Source organism: Leuciscus leuciscus, assembly GCF_965113295.1.
Source record: "Leuciscus leuciscus genome assembly, chromosome: 25".
Taxonomy (NCBI): Eukaryota; Metazoa; Chordata; class Actinopteri; order Cypriniformes; family Leuciscidae; genus Leuciscus; species Leuciscus leuciscus.
In genome coordinates this window covers 29,690,896-29,704,762 of record NC_138724.1, presented here as the reverse complement: position 1 = coordinate 29,704,762, position 13,867 = coordinate 29,690,896, and positions in this window count along the sequence as shown.

Genomic DNA, 13,867 nt, shown 5'->3' with positions numbered 1-13,867 from the left:
CTTTTTATCCCGGAAAGCTTCCAACACTCTTCCCAGTGGCCAAGAGCCTCGTGGGGCAGTAGGATCCATAATGACGACAATATCTCCAGGCTTTAGATTTCTCCTGATTTCATTCCATTTTTGCCTCTCTTGCAGCAAAGGTAGATATTCCCGTACCCAACGTTTCCAAAAAAGTTCAGCAATATACTGAACTTGCTTCCATCTGCGTTTTAAATACAAGTCATGTGGCTCAAACAATCCTGGCGGCAATGATGGATTTCCTTTCATTAGAAGAATGTGGTTGGGAGTAAGTGGCTCCAAATCATTTGGATCGTCAGAGAGTTTGGTGATAGGCCGATCATTTAGGATGGCTTCAGCTTCACACATAACTGTATGAAGCCCATCATCGTTCAGGGCCTGCTGTTGAAGAACTGAACTTAGAATCCTTCTCACCATGCGGATAACCCGCTCCCAAACCCCACCATGATGTGAACCTGCTGGAGGATTAAAACTCCACTTAACTCCCCTTTGCCGGAGAGCTCCCTGAATTCTTCCATGATCCAAAGCTGCGAGAGCCTCTCTTAGTTCCCTCTCTGCTCCTATAAAGTTGGTTCCATTGTCAGATAAAATACGAACAACTTGACCTCTTCTACAGATGAAACGCCGCAGAGCATTGATACATGCATCAGTGTCCAAAGAGTCAGCCACTTCGAGGTGGACTGCTCTGCTTGCCAGGCAAGTTAGTATCACGCCATAGCGTTTGGCTGTACCACGTCCTTTCCTCACTGTAATTGGGCCAAAATAATCAACGCCAACGTTGGTAAATGGGGGCTTGTCAGGAAGAATCCTTTCCTCTGGCAAATCTGCCATCTTTTGCTCCTGCATTTTTCCATTATACTTCTTGCAACAGACACATTCTGTAATGACTTTTCTTACAGCGGAGTTGGCACTAGTGACCCAATACTTCTTCCGCAGTGTTGATAGCGTGTGATTCCGACCACTATGGCGCTGCTGCTGATGGATGTGCCTGAGAATAAGAGTGGCCACATTTTGGTCCTTGGAGAGGATCAGCGGATGTTTAATCGACTCTGGCAAGGAACTTCTGGTCAGCCGCCCTCCAACTCTGAGAAACCCATCATCCAAGCATGGATCCAACCTGTAGATTGTACTAAGCCTGCTCACTGTAGAGTTCCCAGCTGACAACATGGCAATTTCCTCTCCAAATCTCTGTTGCTGACAATATCTAATGATTGCCAGCTCTGCTCCCAAAAGGTCATCAATGGACAAAATTTGCCGTCCCGGCTTGTCCTTAAACCCTCGTCTCCTCGGTGGCACATTATCTGTGCTCTGCTTACCAGTGACAGCAGCTGTCTCCTCCTCCCTCCTCCTGCAACTCCTTTCCAACAGAATGCTTTTCCATTTAAGAAACCAGGCTACTGCCACCTTAAGCTTACTCCAACTTGAGAAATAGGTCAGTAACCGGCTTGTGGCAACATGTGAGCCCTCCACAGACACAACATTCACTGTGACTTCCTTCTTGACCTCCTGATCATCTGGTTCTATGATAGTTTCTACCATGTTTGTTGTCCAGTTAGATTCTGGTTTACACAAAAAACCTGGACCCTCTATCCACCTCCTGCCATGAATGAAGTCTCCAACCCTCACTCCTCTGGATGCCTCATCAGCTGGATTCTCCTAGGAGCTGATATATCGCCATTGTGAAGTTTCAGTGGCCCCTCTTATAGTCGAAACCCTGTTCGCCACAAATGTATGGAAACGTTTATCCTCGTTTTTTATATACTTCAACACAGAAGTGCTGTCAGTCCAAAAGATGGACTGCTGCAACTGGAATCTCAACTCAGCCTTCAGCATCAGATCAACACGAACTGCAAGCACAGCAGCAGTCAGCTCCAGGCGAGGAATAGTAACGGTCTTTAAAGGTGTAACTCTGGCTCTGCCCATCAGGAATGCAACATGAATATCATTTCCATCATTCAGCATCCGGAGATATGTGACTGCTCCATATCCTGTTTCATTAGCGTCTGCAAAGTGATGAAGTTGAGCATGTCTTGGTTGTCCAAAGCCCTTGGGCTTAACGCAACGATCAACCTTAAATTCAGACAGCATATCCAAGTCCTCCAACCACCTGAGCCACTGTTGCGCAATGTCTTGTGGCACAGTCTCATCCCATCCAAAATTTCTTCTGCAAAGTTCCTGCAGCAGGATTTTGGCAGGCAATACCACAGGCGCAACAAATCCTAGGGGATCGTACACAGAACTAGCCACTGATAACATTCCACGCCTGGTGACTGGCTTTTGTTGGATCTCCATCTTGAACTTGAATGAATCACTCTCAACACACCATTGCAAGCCAAGAGCTCTCTCAAGAGGAAGTTTGTCTCTATCCAGATTCAGTTCAGTCAGGTCTTTAGCTCTGTGTTCCTCTGAAATACTCTGCAGTGTGGTGCGACTATTGCTCATCCATTTCATCAGAGTGAATCCTCCTTCCTGACAGAGAGTACTTAAATTTTTAACCATGAAGGCGGCTTCTTCTTCAGAGGGCATGCTCTTCAGACAATCATCCACATAAAAATTCTCCTTGACTGTTTGAAGCACTTCAGCTGGAAATTCAGACTGATTGTCATCTGCTGTTTTTCTCAGAGCAAAACTAGCACAACTCGGGGAGGACACCGCACCGAACAGATGGACAGTCATACGGAACTCAGCTACTTCCTTGGTGAGATCTCCCTCTGGCCACCATACAAAGCGCAGGAAGTCTCTATCCTCCTTTGCAACTCTGACCTGATGGAACATTGCTTGTATGTCACCCATAACTGCTACAGGTTCCAGCCTAAACCTGAGCAGGACACCAAGCAATGTACTGGTCAAATTGGGGCCTTGCAAGAGCTGCTGGTTCAAAGATGTTCCTTTGAAAGTCGCACCACAGTCGAACACCACCCGCAGACTCCTCTTCCTGGGGTGGTATACACCATGGTGCGGGAGATACCACACCCTACCACTGCTGTGATCCAACTGCTGTTCTGGAACTTGCTCTGCATAGCCCAGACTGATCACCCTGTTGAGGTTCATTTTATATTCCTCAAAAAACTGTTTATTATTAAGGAACCTCCTTTTCAACCCGAGCAACCTTTGCTTTACCACAGATAAATTGTTGGGCAGAGTGACATTGTTTCTTTTAAAAGGCAGCTTCAAACTGTAATGACCATCTTCAAGTGTGGCAGAGCTTTCCATAATCTCCATAAACTTGATGTCTTCCATTGAAGGGCCTTTCTCCTCTGTAGCTCTTTCACCGAAATCATGGTTATACTGACTGTTTAGCATTTCTTCCAAACGGCTCACTGAAATCCTGTTGACCACTACTGAAGGAACTTCTGTTTGCAAGCTGCTGTCATTAGCCTGAAAAGGGCCATTAAGGACCCAGCCCAATACTGTCTTAATTGCATATGGTCCTCCCCCTTGGCTATTTATGACCTCCCAAGGTTCCAATATCTTGGGAGCATTGCTTCCAATCAATAGGTCAACATTAGCCTCTAAACTAGGAATCTGTACCTTTGCCAGATATGACCATTTTGCCAACTCTCCTTCAGAGACAATACTGTCTGAACTTACAGGCATTTTCTTCTGTGTGAGGACTTCTGGTAGCTTATAAAAGACGTTGCTGTCCACACTAGACACCTCCAAGTCAAACAATAATTTTGCTGGCACGACCCTTTCCTGTCCCATGGTTTGTAGCAGAACGTGGGTTTGTTTACCAGACAGACCAAGCCTTTGCATAAGATGCTCTGAACAGAAAGTGGCTGAACTGCCGGGGTCCAGAAATGCGTATGTTTGTATTACTCTGTCCCCTTTGATGGATTTGACTTGGACTGGCAAGATGGAAAGAAGGCAGCGATCACTTCCGACCCCTACACTACCACAGGCTTCTTTAGATGCTGTGGTGTCAGGTCTCACAGGATCCTTAGGTCGCTCTGTGTCTACATTGGCTTTATCTCTCTTGTCAATATGAAGCACACTAGGATGGTTTTGACCGCAAATCCGACAAGTCGCACGCTGTCCACAATTGCGACTTATGTGCCCAGCACATAAACAGCCAAAGCAAAGCTCTTTCTCCTTTAGAAAGATTATTTTGTCCTGGTGCTTCTTCCATTTGAACTGTTGACATTCCTCTAAAGAGTGACTTTGCGAACACCACACACAAATTGACCCCACAGTAGAATTATTTTCTGACAAAACTGCCTTTCTCTCTCCAAAGTTCCCAGTTGAGTGTACAGGTCCAATGGTGGTGGCAAAGCTGTTTCCTTTAAATCTGTTGCCTGGCTGCAACTTCAGCCTGTCGACCTTAGCACCAACTGTTCCTGGTGCTGGGTCCTGAATATCACCAAACAAAGAGTCTGACAGAATACGAACATGTTTCTCAATGAATGCCACCAAATCTTTGAACAGAGCTCTGCGTTCAGATGTATCCATTATATTATGAGCCACTGACCTCCATTGCTCCCTCAGCTTGAATGGGAGCTTTGACATAACTGCCCTCATGTTGCTCGTCATGTCCAACTCCTGCATATATTGTATGTTCTCCATGACATTACAGCATGAGCGCAGAAAAAGTGAGTAGGCCTGCAGTGCGTTGGTATCTTCTGCTCTTATAGGTGGCCACGCCAAAACCTTTTCCATATATGCAGAGGCAACTTTATACTCGTTGCCGAAGTGTTGTTTAAGCAGCTGCTTTGCTTTAACATAACCTAGATCCGGTGCCATATGCTGGCAGCTTCGTACCAGTTCCCTCGGCTGTCCTCTCGTGAATTGTTCCAGATAATATAAACAATCACCTTGACTGACCTTATCCTCCACTGCCTGCTCAAACGCTCGCTTAAATGAAATATATTGAAGAGGATCCCCATCAAATAAGGGAATCTCTCTTGCAGGCAATAACATGAAGCGTTGCTGTTGGATCAATGCTGTAGTTATTTCATTTTGCCTTTCCATTATGGAACAGATGTTCCCCAGTTGGTGTTCTTCTACTGGCTGAGCACTAAATGGGTAGGATCTCAGAAGTTGTGGTGGTACAATATGGTGATCGTCCATTTGAGAACCAATCCTCTGGTTTAGCCCAGCCTGGCCTTGTTGACTAGCCTGCTGAGTTAGCATAGCTGTAGGTTGTAGATTGCCTGTTGGCAATGACCAATCCTGGCACTGCTGTGCTTTGTGGTGGTTTACAGGCCTGTATTCTTTTGCCATAGGATTAAGCTCGTTAACAGTTGCCGTTCTTTTACTTTTACGCATGTAAGAACTCATTCCATTAGATGTAGTATCAACAATGTCAGAGGCAGAGACCAGCACTTCTAGCTTAGCATTGGAGGCAGCTAGCATAGTTTCCAGCTCAAGTTGCTCTCTTCTCCTTTTTAAATGTTGCTCCTGTTCCTCCAATGCATGCCTTTCCTTTAAAGATGCAGCCCGAGCAAGCAGTGCAGCTCTTTCTGCCCTTTCCATTATTTTTGCAGAATTAGTGGATTTTCCACTGAGAAAACTCCTCCTGCTTGATTGCTTGCTAGGGACATTTGAGACACTATCCTCTGGCCGGATATCATCACCACATTCATCATCTTTTTTACCTTTCAATGAGGGAATAACACATAACCAACGGTTCACCTCAGATCGTAATTCATTATTGCAAATCATTTTTGCTTTGAACCAAATACCATGTTTTTCCCTTTCACTCTCAGGTAACATGACCAACAAGGAATCATGAACACATTTTGCATCATCACACAGATCAACAAGAGCACCCAGAGCACATTGTACTCCTCTTTATCACTTATTTGCATAAGCTCTTTAATACGTTCCCTTAGCTTAGAAGCTTTATTTAATTTAGCCTTCCTATCATTTTGCAGTCTTTCCAGCTTTTGTTCAAATGCCTTTGCAGTTAATGTTACAACACGTTTTTCTTTCTCTTTTAACACATCAAAACCGTTTGCTTTACTGTTCCATTCAGCTGATTGCGCAACCGCCTCAGCAGCTGACGCGTCTTTTTCAAGAAGACTCATTGTGTACATGAATGAACGTCACAAAGCTAATAAACAGTAGTCAATGTCATTTGCTTTCCACTACAAAATTCCTTTGTTCAGCTCTTTCTTTACCAATGCATTGGATTTTTACGCCCGGGTAAGTATAGTGTGCACACTTTATGAATGGCCATTCAAAACTTGTAGCGCTACAACATACCTTACGTGGGACGCCTTGATGAAATAAAAACAGCTCACGATGTCCTCACACTGGTGGATGATGAAAGAAGTTTCGTGTTGTCCTTGAACAGCTGACCAGACCTTGACTTAGCTCCGGGTCGGATGGAACAGCACCGCCGCATCCTCTCACCGATGCTACTTTCTCTCGCCGGGTTCCGATGTATAACACAGCCAGACAGATAAACAATGAGCAGCTTTCAGATGTCCGGTTTCCAGCGGGCACTCCGCATGGCTTTAAACTGTGAACATATAACTCCACACGCGACGATCTTCCAGCTTCATAAAGCCTAGTTTTTGACTTGTATAACCGCCAAAATTACACAGAGGGTTTGAAGTGGGCTAGTTGACGCGCTTCCCGTGGCTTGATTGTTTGTTTGAGAAATAACGTGACAAGAGTTCAAGTTCTGATTTCAACTCTGTCGTGAGAGATATGATTTATTGTCACACAAAGTCTTCATTATCCATAACAGAACAATATTCCATCTTCATCGACACTGTCACATTATCTAACATGTATTCACCACATCCGTAGCGGTCAAAAACTAGTTGGCCATTTCCCCTCTGGCAACACCTGCGTCTGATTACACCTACCCTCCCAAGTAGATGAGCCCTATTTAGCTATGCCATGACCGTAGTACCACCTACTGGCCAAACCTGGACATAAACACTGAAATGGCTCTTACAAAAGGTGTTCGAATAAACACGAAACACAAGTGATCGTTGTCATGCGGTGAATCCGGCCAATCGTGGAACAGCTGTGTTGTCATCAGCCCTCCTGCAGCCCAGTGCAGCCGCTCTTGAGAAGCTGCGCTGGCTGAGTACTCCGGCTACTCTCGAATCGCTCTCGCGGTACTTTGATGGCATACGTCACAGTCACGTGGCGTCGGCGCTGTATCAAGTCGGACAAAATTTCTAACCGGCATGCACTGCTTCAAGTCAGCCGCCGATCGGTCTGCGCAGAGCTTCATGAAGTCGAACAAGCCTATTGAGTTTCAGTCGAGTCAGAGCTGAGCAGGGGGGTAATCGAGCTCTCGATTTCCGTACCACCCCCGGCGGCCGCCATTGGCTAACAAGCCTTCACCTGCTGTTAGCATCCCATTGACTCCCATTCATTTTGGCGTCACTTTGACAGCGAATAACTTCACATCTGAGGCGTTTAAAGACTCCATTTGTCCATTATTTATTTCTAAAGAAACACGTGTATAAAATGCTCCATTACCTTGTATCTTACGTTATGGCCACGTAGAATCATGCTGAGTCCCAATTCGCATACTATCCGTCCTAAATAGTATGCGAAACTAGAATTAGTACGTCCCAAATCGTAGTATGTTGAAATGAGTATTCCAAAGATACCCGGATGGTCTACTATTTCCGGTTAGAATTCGAAGTGCAGATCAATGCATACTCTAACGGCTAATATTGCCCACAACCCATTGCGTCCGGGAGGGAGGAGCTTTGCGCTGATGGTGGTGATGTAAAGGCAGTCGGATGCAGCAGCGGAGATGCGCCCTCAGTTTTTAAGTGTAAGAATTCAAATGTTTAACCCTAATTAAAGTTATATTTTATTGTCTCGTAATATTAATGGGTTTATGTTGTGCCAATAAAGCACCGTGTTTATCTTGTAGTGTCCGATGAAGATACTGAGCGCCTCATTGCAGGCTACAAAACAATAAATAAAACGGCTCTAGTACAGTTTCATGCAAGTGTCTTTTTTTATGTATTTCTTTTGATGTTTCTGTCTGACTTATTTGTAGTAATTCTGTGGCTGTACAAATGTTAACATTATCAGTCCAACCAAAGAAACAGGGTTACTACACTTTTACTATAGTAAAAGCATGGTTCATTTTCATCTGGGTATTTTTAAGTATTATACATAAGTATAAGATAAGTATAAAATACGTTAAACAATAGTTACACTATAAACTTTAAATATTTTAACAGCCGCCTCACACACGACCTGCGTTTGGTTGATCTACGACGACGCCCTGCTTCACTCCTACATTTGGTAAAACACATTGTAAATGTATTGTGGAAAAAAAGATGGGAATAGTAAATAAAATTATATTGGATATATAAGAATGAATGAAATGTTAAATGTTTTGTTAACAGTCGCGGTGTGCGTAACTAGGCAACAACGTTCTCGTTTACGTTGCATGACGTCATCGAAGTATGTCCCAGAACGTGCATACTCTTTTGCTACACACTCAAAAGTATGTACTTTTCATCACAAAAAAAGTACATACTTTTAGGTCGTAGTATAAGTAGGCGAATTGGGACTCAGCCGCAGTTTTTGTAAAACAGGCTAATGATTGCGTCATAACCACGCGACTGTCTAGAAATTACCGTAGAGACAGGAGGAGAAGCTCGTGGTCAATCGGGGGGACGTGGAGGCATAAAGTCCGATAAAGTCAAGGGAGAAGCCCCTAGAGAATCATAAAGTTGCTCCTGCTCCTAGCACATGGTCAGCTCCTACTCACGCTCTCCGTCTCTGCAAGTTTCGGAAGGGAATGATTCAGATTTCTCTTGGCACAGCTACTAGAAGACTTACAACTGTCAGACAGGCTGCTCACGTCACATCCACGTCGTCAAGCTCAGTTTGAGTCTGCGCAGTTCGCTCGGCAATCAGGAAATGAGTGCTTCTAATTTGCTTCACTTTTCTCCGTTGAAACCTATTTTTTACAGTCTATGGTTGAAACCTATGGGGTCGCTGTGTCCAGTTTATATACTGTCTATGGAGCTGAGTCGAGTCTTCTGAGGTGAGGAGAGAAGTTCACGGTATTTATCATATTTACACAACCATCAAACACACTTTATACAGTTTGATTAAGTGACAGGCTCATTTCTGTATTGTTTTCATCGAATTGTGCGTCTTTTCTGTCGTCTTCCTACTGAAAAATGTACGTGCAGGGGTGGGGGGTCTTTGGGTGCCCCTTCACTTCAATAAAACAAAATGAATTTGATTATAATTAACATGACAATGTGTACAAAATAAAAGTTGCCTAAATTTACGTTTATTTTTACGTTTCTGTTAGTCTGAGGTGCCATAACGCGTTGCTATGGGTTACGTCACTTGCGTGTGACTGTCTTGCTTCGGACTTGACTGAAGAGTCACTCCGGATTAGTGTGTGTGTGTGTTATGCGTTCAGGTTATGCGTTTTAAAATGAAAATGCACTGGTGTAAACGTACAGGTATTCCACAGTCTGCTCGGAACCGATGCTCGAGCCAGATATGGTTCTCTCAGTGCTTAGGCCTAAATGGCTCGACGGCAATTTTTTTTCCCCAATAATAAAAGGTAGAATAAAAGGCACATATTTTAAAATGTTATTTAATTCATTGAAGCCTGTTTGTTATGTATAATACACCGACCAATCAAGTAGTATTTCAATGTCACTTGTCACAACAAGTCTTTACTGTCACTTTTCTTTTAATCAATTTGGCACATCCTTGCTGAATATAATTATGAATTTCTTTAAAAAAAGAAAGAAAGAAAAAGAAAATTACTGACCCCAAACTTTTGAACGGTATATTGGTACAAAATATTTCTATTTTAAGATGCTGTTCTTTAACTAAGAATCCTGAAAAAAGTAATAAATGTTATGAGTATATTATAATAATTTGAATAATAATCAAAAATAATTATTTATATTTGGAAGAATTGTTTATATTATTTTCTTTATTTCTAGATACTTGTATTTTAATGAAGAAGCAGAATAATGTTAGGATTAGCAATAAAAATAATTAATGAATTGGCATCAGTTACTGTACGATGAATAGATAGACAGACATAAATGCTTAGAAGTGTCATTTATTATAAAAACAAACTCAGTAATTGAAATTTAGAATTTTGGCAGATCAGCTCCTCCCACGTTGGAATACATCATCAGTGAAGCTCCTCCCACTGCAAGAACAAAGAGAACAAAGAAAGGTTGGTGTTTATTCTTCATTCATTCATGAAGCTGAAGAACATTCTTGTAAGAAACATTCAAGCACTTCATCAGATTTAGATAAACAGTTAAACAATGAAATGCAGAGCTCCAGACTGCTACCAAATGGTCGACTGGAGCCCTGCATTTTGCGAGCATTTTTCCTGCCGGTGCGACCAAATATTTGAAGAAATCCATTGAATACACCCCAGAATTGATAACATCATCTCTGCGAGATCCAGTGGGAAACATCCCGATTCGGCGCAGAGTTCTCTGTTATAAATAGGGTTGGGAACCGAAATACCGGAACAGTTTCGGTTCCGAAAACGGTTCTGGTGCGCTGTGTGGGCGATGTGCTGGGAGATTATCCTTCAATAGCGACGTCTCACCTCATATTAAAATAGTAATGAATGCACTGAAAAGCTAGCCTGGCTAACGTCAGACCAAGTCTCATTTGAGACTTGGTCTGGGAACCACATGTTAATTTTCTCGTATTTGAGGCGTGGTTTACGAATGCCCAGAGCCGTTTATTGGGCGCTATGAATGTCTATCAAATGCGCCTGTACGTAGCTCATAGCCAATCGATTCAATTATACCAGATGACGTATGTAGAGTGACAGAAATTCGACGAGGAAAAAGACGATGGGTCAAAGATTTATTTGTACACGATGGCGTTTAGCGAATATTACCGTTTGTGCAAGATAAACATGAGGGTAGAGGTAACGTCGAGTCTGATGCCATGTTGGATCCATAGATATAAACAAACTGCTTCGGTGTCGTCATCGTCTTGCTGCTCCCTCCCCGTTCTGTGATTGGTTCCCTTTTTCAGGGGAAAATCTGGTCCATGGTGTCCAGGCTGCCTAGCAGCGTGAATAAAATCGCGCTGCGAGCAAGGCGGCATGGGGAAACCCAGGCTACTGAAAAGCCCTCGCGCTACTCAAATACGTTTTGCGTCAGATATCGAGAGAGAGAGAGAGAGAGAGAGAGAGAGAGTATTAAAGACAGTAGAGCTGCACGATTAATCTTTAAAAGATCTCGATTCAAACACCCACGCGATCTTATTCCTAAATTACAAAAACCTCACCCCTGAACAATCAAATCTGTTTGCGCTGTCGCTGACCCAGAGAGAGCAGTTGTCAATATGAAACAGCTTTACAATCACATCACAGTATCGATATTTCTGTTACAAATATTCAAATGATCACACATCACAGAAGTACTGAGATAAAAGTTTATAATTCGAGTATAAACACTGATGTCTACGGTAGCAACCAAAACAGAGTAAATCACCTTTTGAAAGTCGCTGCCTTCAAATAACGAGTATATCGATTACATCTGATGCTTCAAAACATTCATAAAGACGCAGTCCGTAACTTTTTTGTGTTCAGAATTTACAAAATATATACAATGAGCGAGTGCATCATGAACTTATCCTGAATTACTACGTTAAGCCTGCAATAAGCGTTTATACTCGGACTATACTCTAGACTGGTGGATCGCAGCCGCTGCGGAGTAGCCCAGTGCCTGCGTGACTCGTCATAGACATAAATAGAGAGAAGTAGCTCCGGCAACAATGTTCTTCCGCAAGACGCATGCATTTCTTTTTATTAACTGCTAGAGCGCTGATTTATCCAGTAATGAAACAAGTAAAGTCTTTATGAATCAATCATTCAAAACGATTAAAAAAATAATCTGTTCTACACACATCTTATATTCAAGCGTATTCTACCCCTTCTGAGAGGGTATTCTCCACTGCTGGAGATTATACAATAAGCTATAGGAGAGGTCCCAAATTATTCTAGAGAATGCAGAAATTTTTATTTTCCTTCAGAAAAAACAATATTTTTTTGCAAAAATTGCTTAACAATAATTGAATTTGTTGACATTACCAGTCTGTTAAACTCATTTGACAAGTATAAGAAATAAACACAAAAAGGATTGTGGATTTTTCCCTTGCTACTATTTTTTTTTTGTTGTTTTAATATTTTTTATTGAATGGGAACCGGAACCGGAATCGTTTGGCGGAACCGGAATCGGAAAATTTCTTACGATTCCCAACCCTAGTTATAAACCATAGATATCAGATCAAACAGCGCTGACGTGGAAACCAGGAGAGACACTTATAGAAGGCTTTCAGTCCACAAATCAGCAACATTCACCATGGATTTAATGTAGTAACTGTAACCACAATGTGACAGAAAAAGTCAAACGCTTACAAGTACTACACATCTTTTTCCAGCACTTCAAAACTATCATATATAAATGTTTTTTTTTTTTTTTATGTGATGACCAACACATTTTGGTTCATCCTTCAAAGATTGTCCTAAAACAAAACAAAATAAGATGTAGGAAAACCCTTATTTAAACACTTATTTAAAAATAATAAAATAAATAAATTACCATTGTAAACAGTAGGTTGCTCATTGGCTATTTTCACTCCCTAATATCTTTTTTTTTCATTCATTTTGCTTTTTAATTAATATTAAGTCATCATGAATGATAATAATTAAAGTTAATTTCATCTACACCCTAACTGTGAACTTAAAACCTGCACATTGTAATATCTGTACGTTAAGTCTATTTATTATTAAATAATTTGTCAGTATTCAGTTATTTTGGGGGAAATTTGAATAATTGCATTGCAAGCTGATTTAAGGTGTGCCCCTACATTTTCTGCTTGCGCTCCTAAAATGTTCAGGCCATCCTTAAAAATATTCTTGTTTGCCGTAACCCGACCGACCCAATACATTTTTTTTTTTTCTTTTAGTCCGACCGACTTGCCGGTTTGCCGGTTGTAAACTTGCGTTTAAGTTTAACTTGCGGTTTTTTTTTTTTTTTTTTTTTTTTTTTTACTCTTCAAACAACTAATACAAATGCAATAAAATGATATTAATTATATTTTAGTAAGTATTGTGAATATAAATTATCCATAGGCCTACATAAAAATGTAGGCTACGCTCTTGCTTTTAAATAAAAACCCGTGGCGTCATCTATGATTATAGGGGCTGTAGGCTATATGCGAAATAAAACCGAAATCGCGACACTCAGGGCCACGAACCTGTGTCGCGGTGTGAGAAGGCAGAATGAGAGGCAGAATCGCGACACACCTCTTCCAACTCCCAGAGTTATCCTTCCCGTCCAGATCCAATGCTACCACATCTTTACATTATTATTGGGCAGTTCCAGCGTTATGGACGTGACATTTGCAGTCAAAACTTGAAATATAAATTAATATAAATACTAAAATATTGAAACGTCTGTTTATACATTCGTACTCCCTTAATAATGGAGTCCAGACCTTAGAAAAAATATCAGTATACACATGGGTTTTATATTTAATATGAGGGGAAATACACTTGCGTTACGGTCCGGACGTGACACAAAAAATCTTTAACTTTTAGGTGGTAAAATATGTTTAAGTAATTCTATGAATTACACTGCGCAAACCAAAAGTAATATACCCACCGGATGAAGAAGGGTCGGCTCTCCACAGAACATAATATATTCATTTTATTTAATTTTTCGTGTTCGCATTTATGAGGAAGAAACAATGTTACGGACGTGACCGCTCTGAAAGCGGCACTACAAGACTGCTTTAAAACTTTCACAGAGACCTCAAACAGGCATTTAAAACACCAAATATTAAGGATTGGAATATCAAGCAAAATAATATTCGATGATTGATCGAAAATCGTATCTCT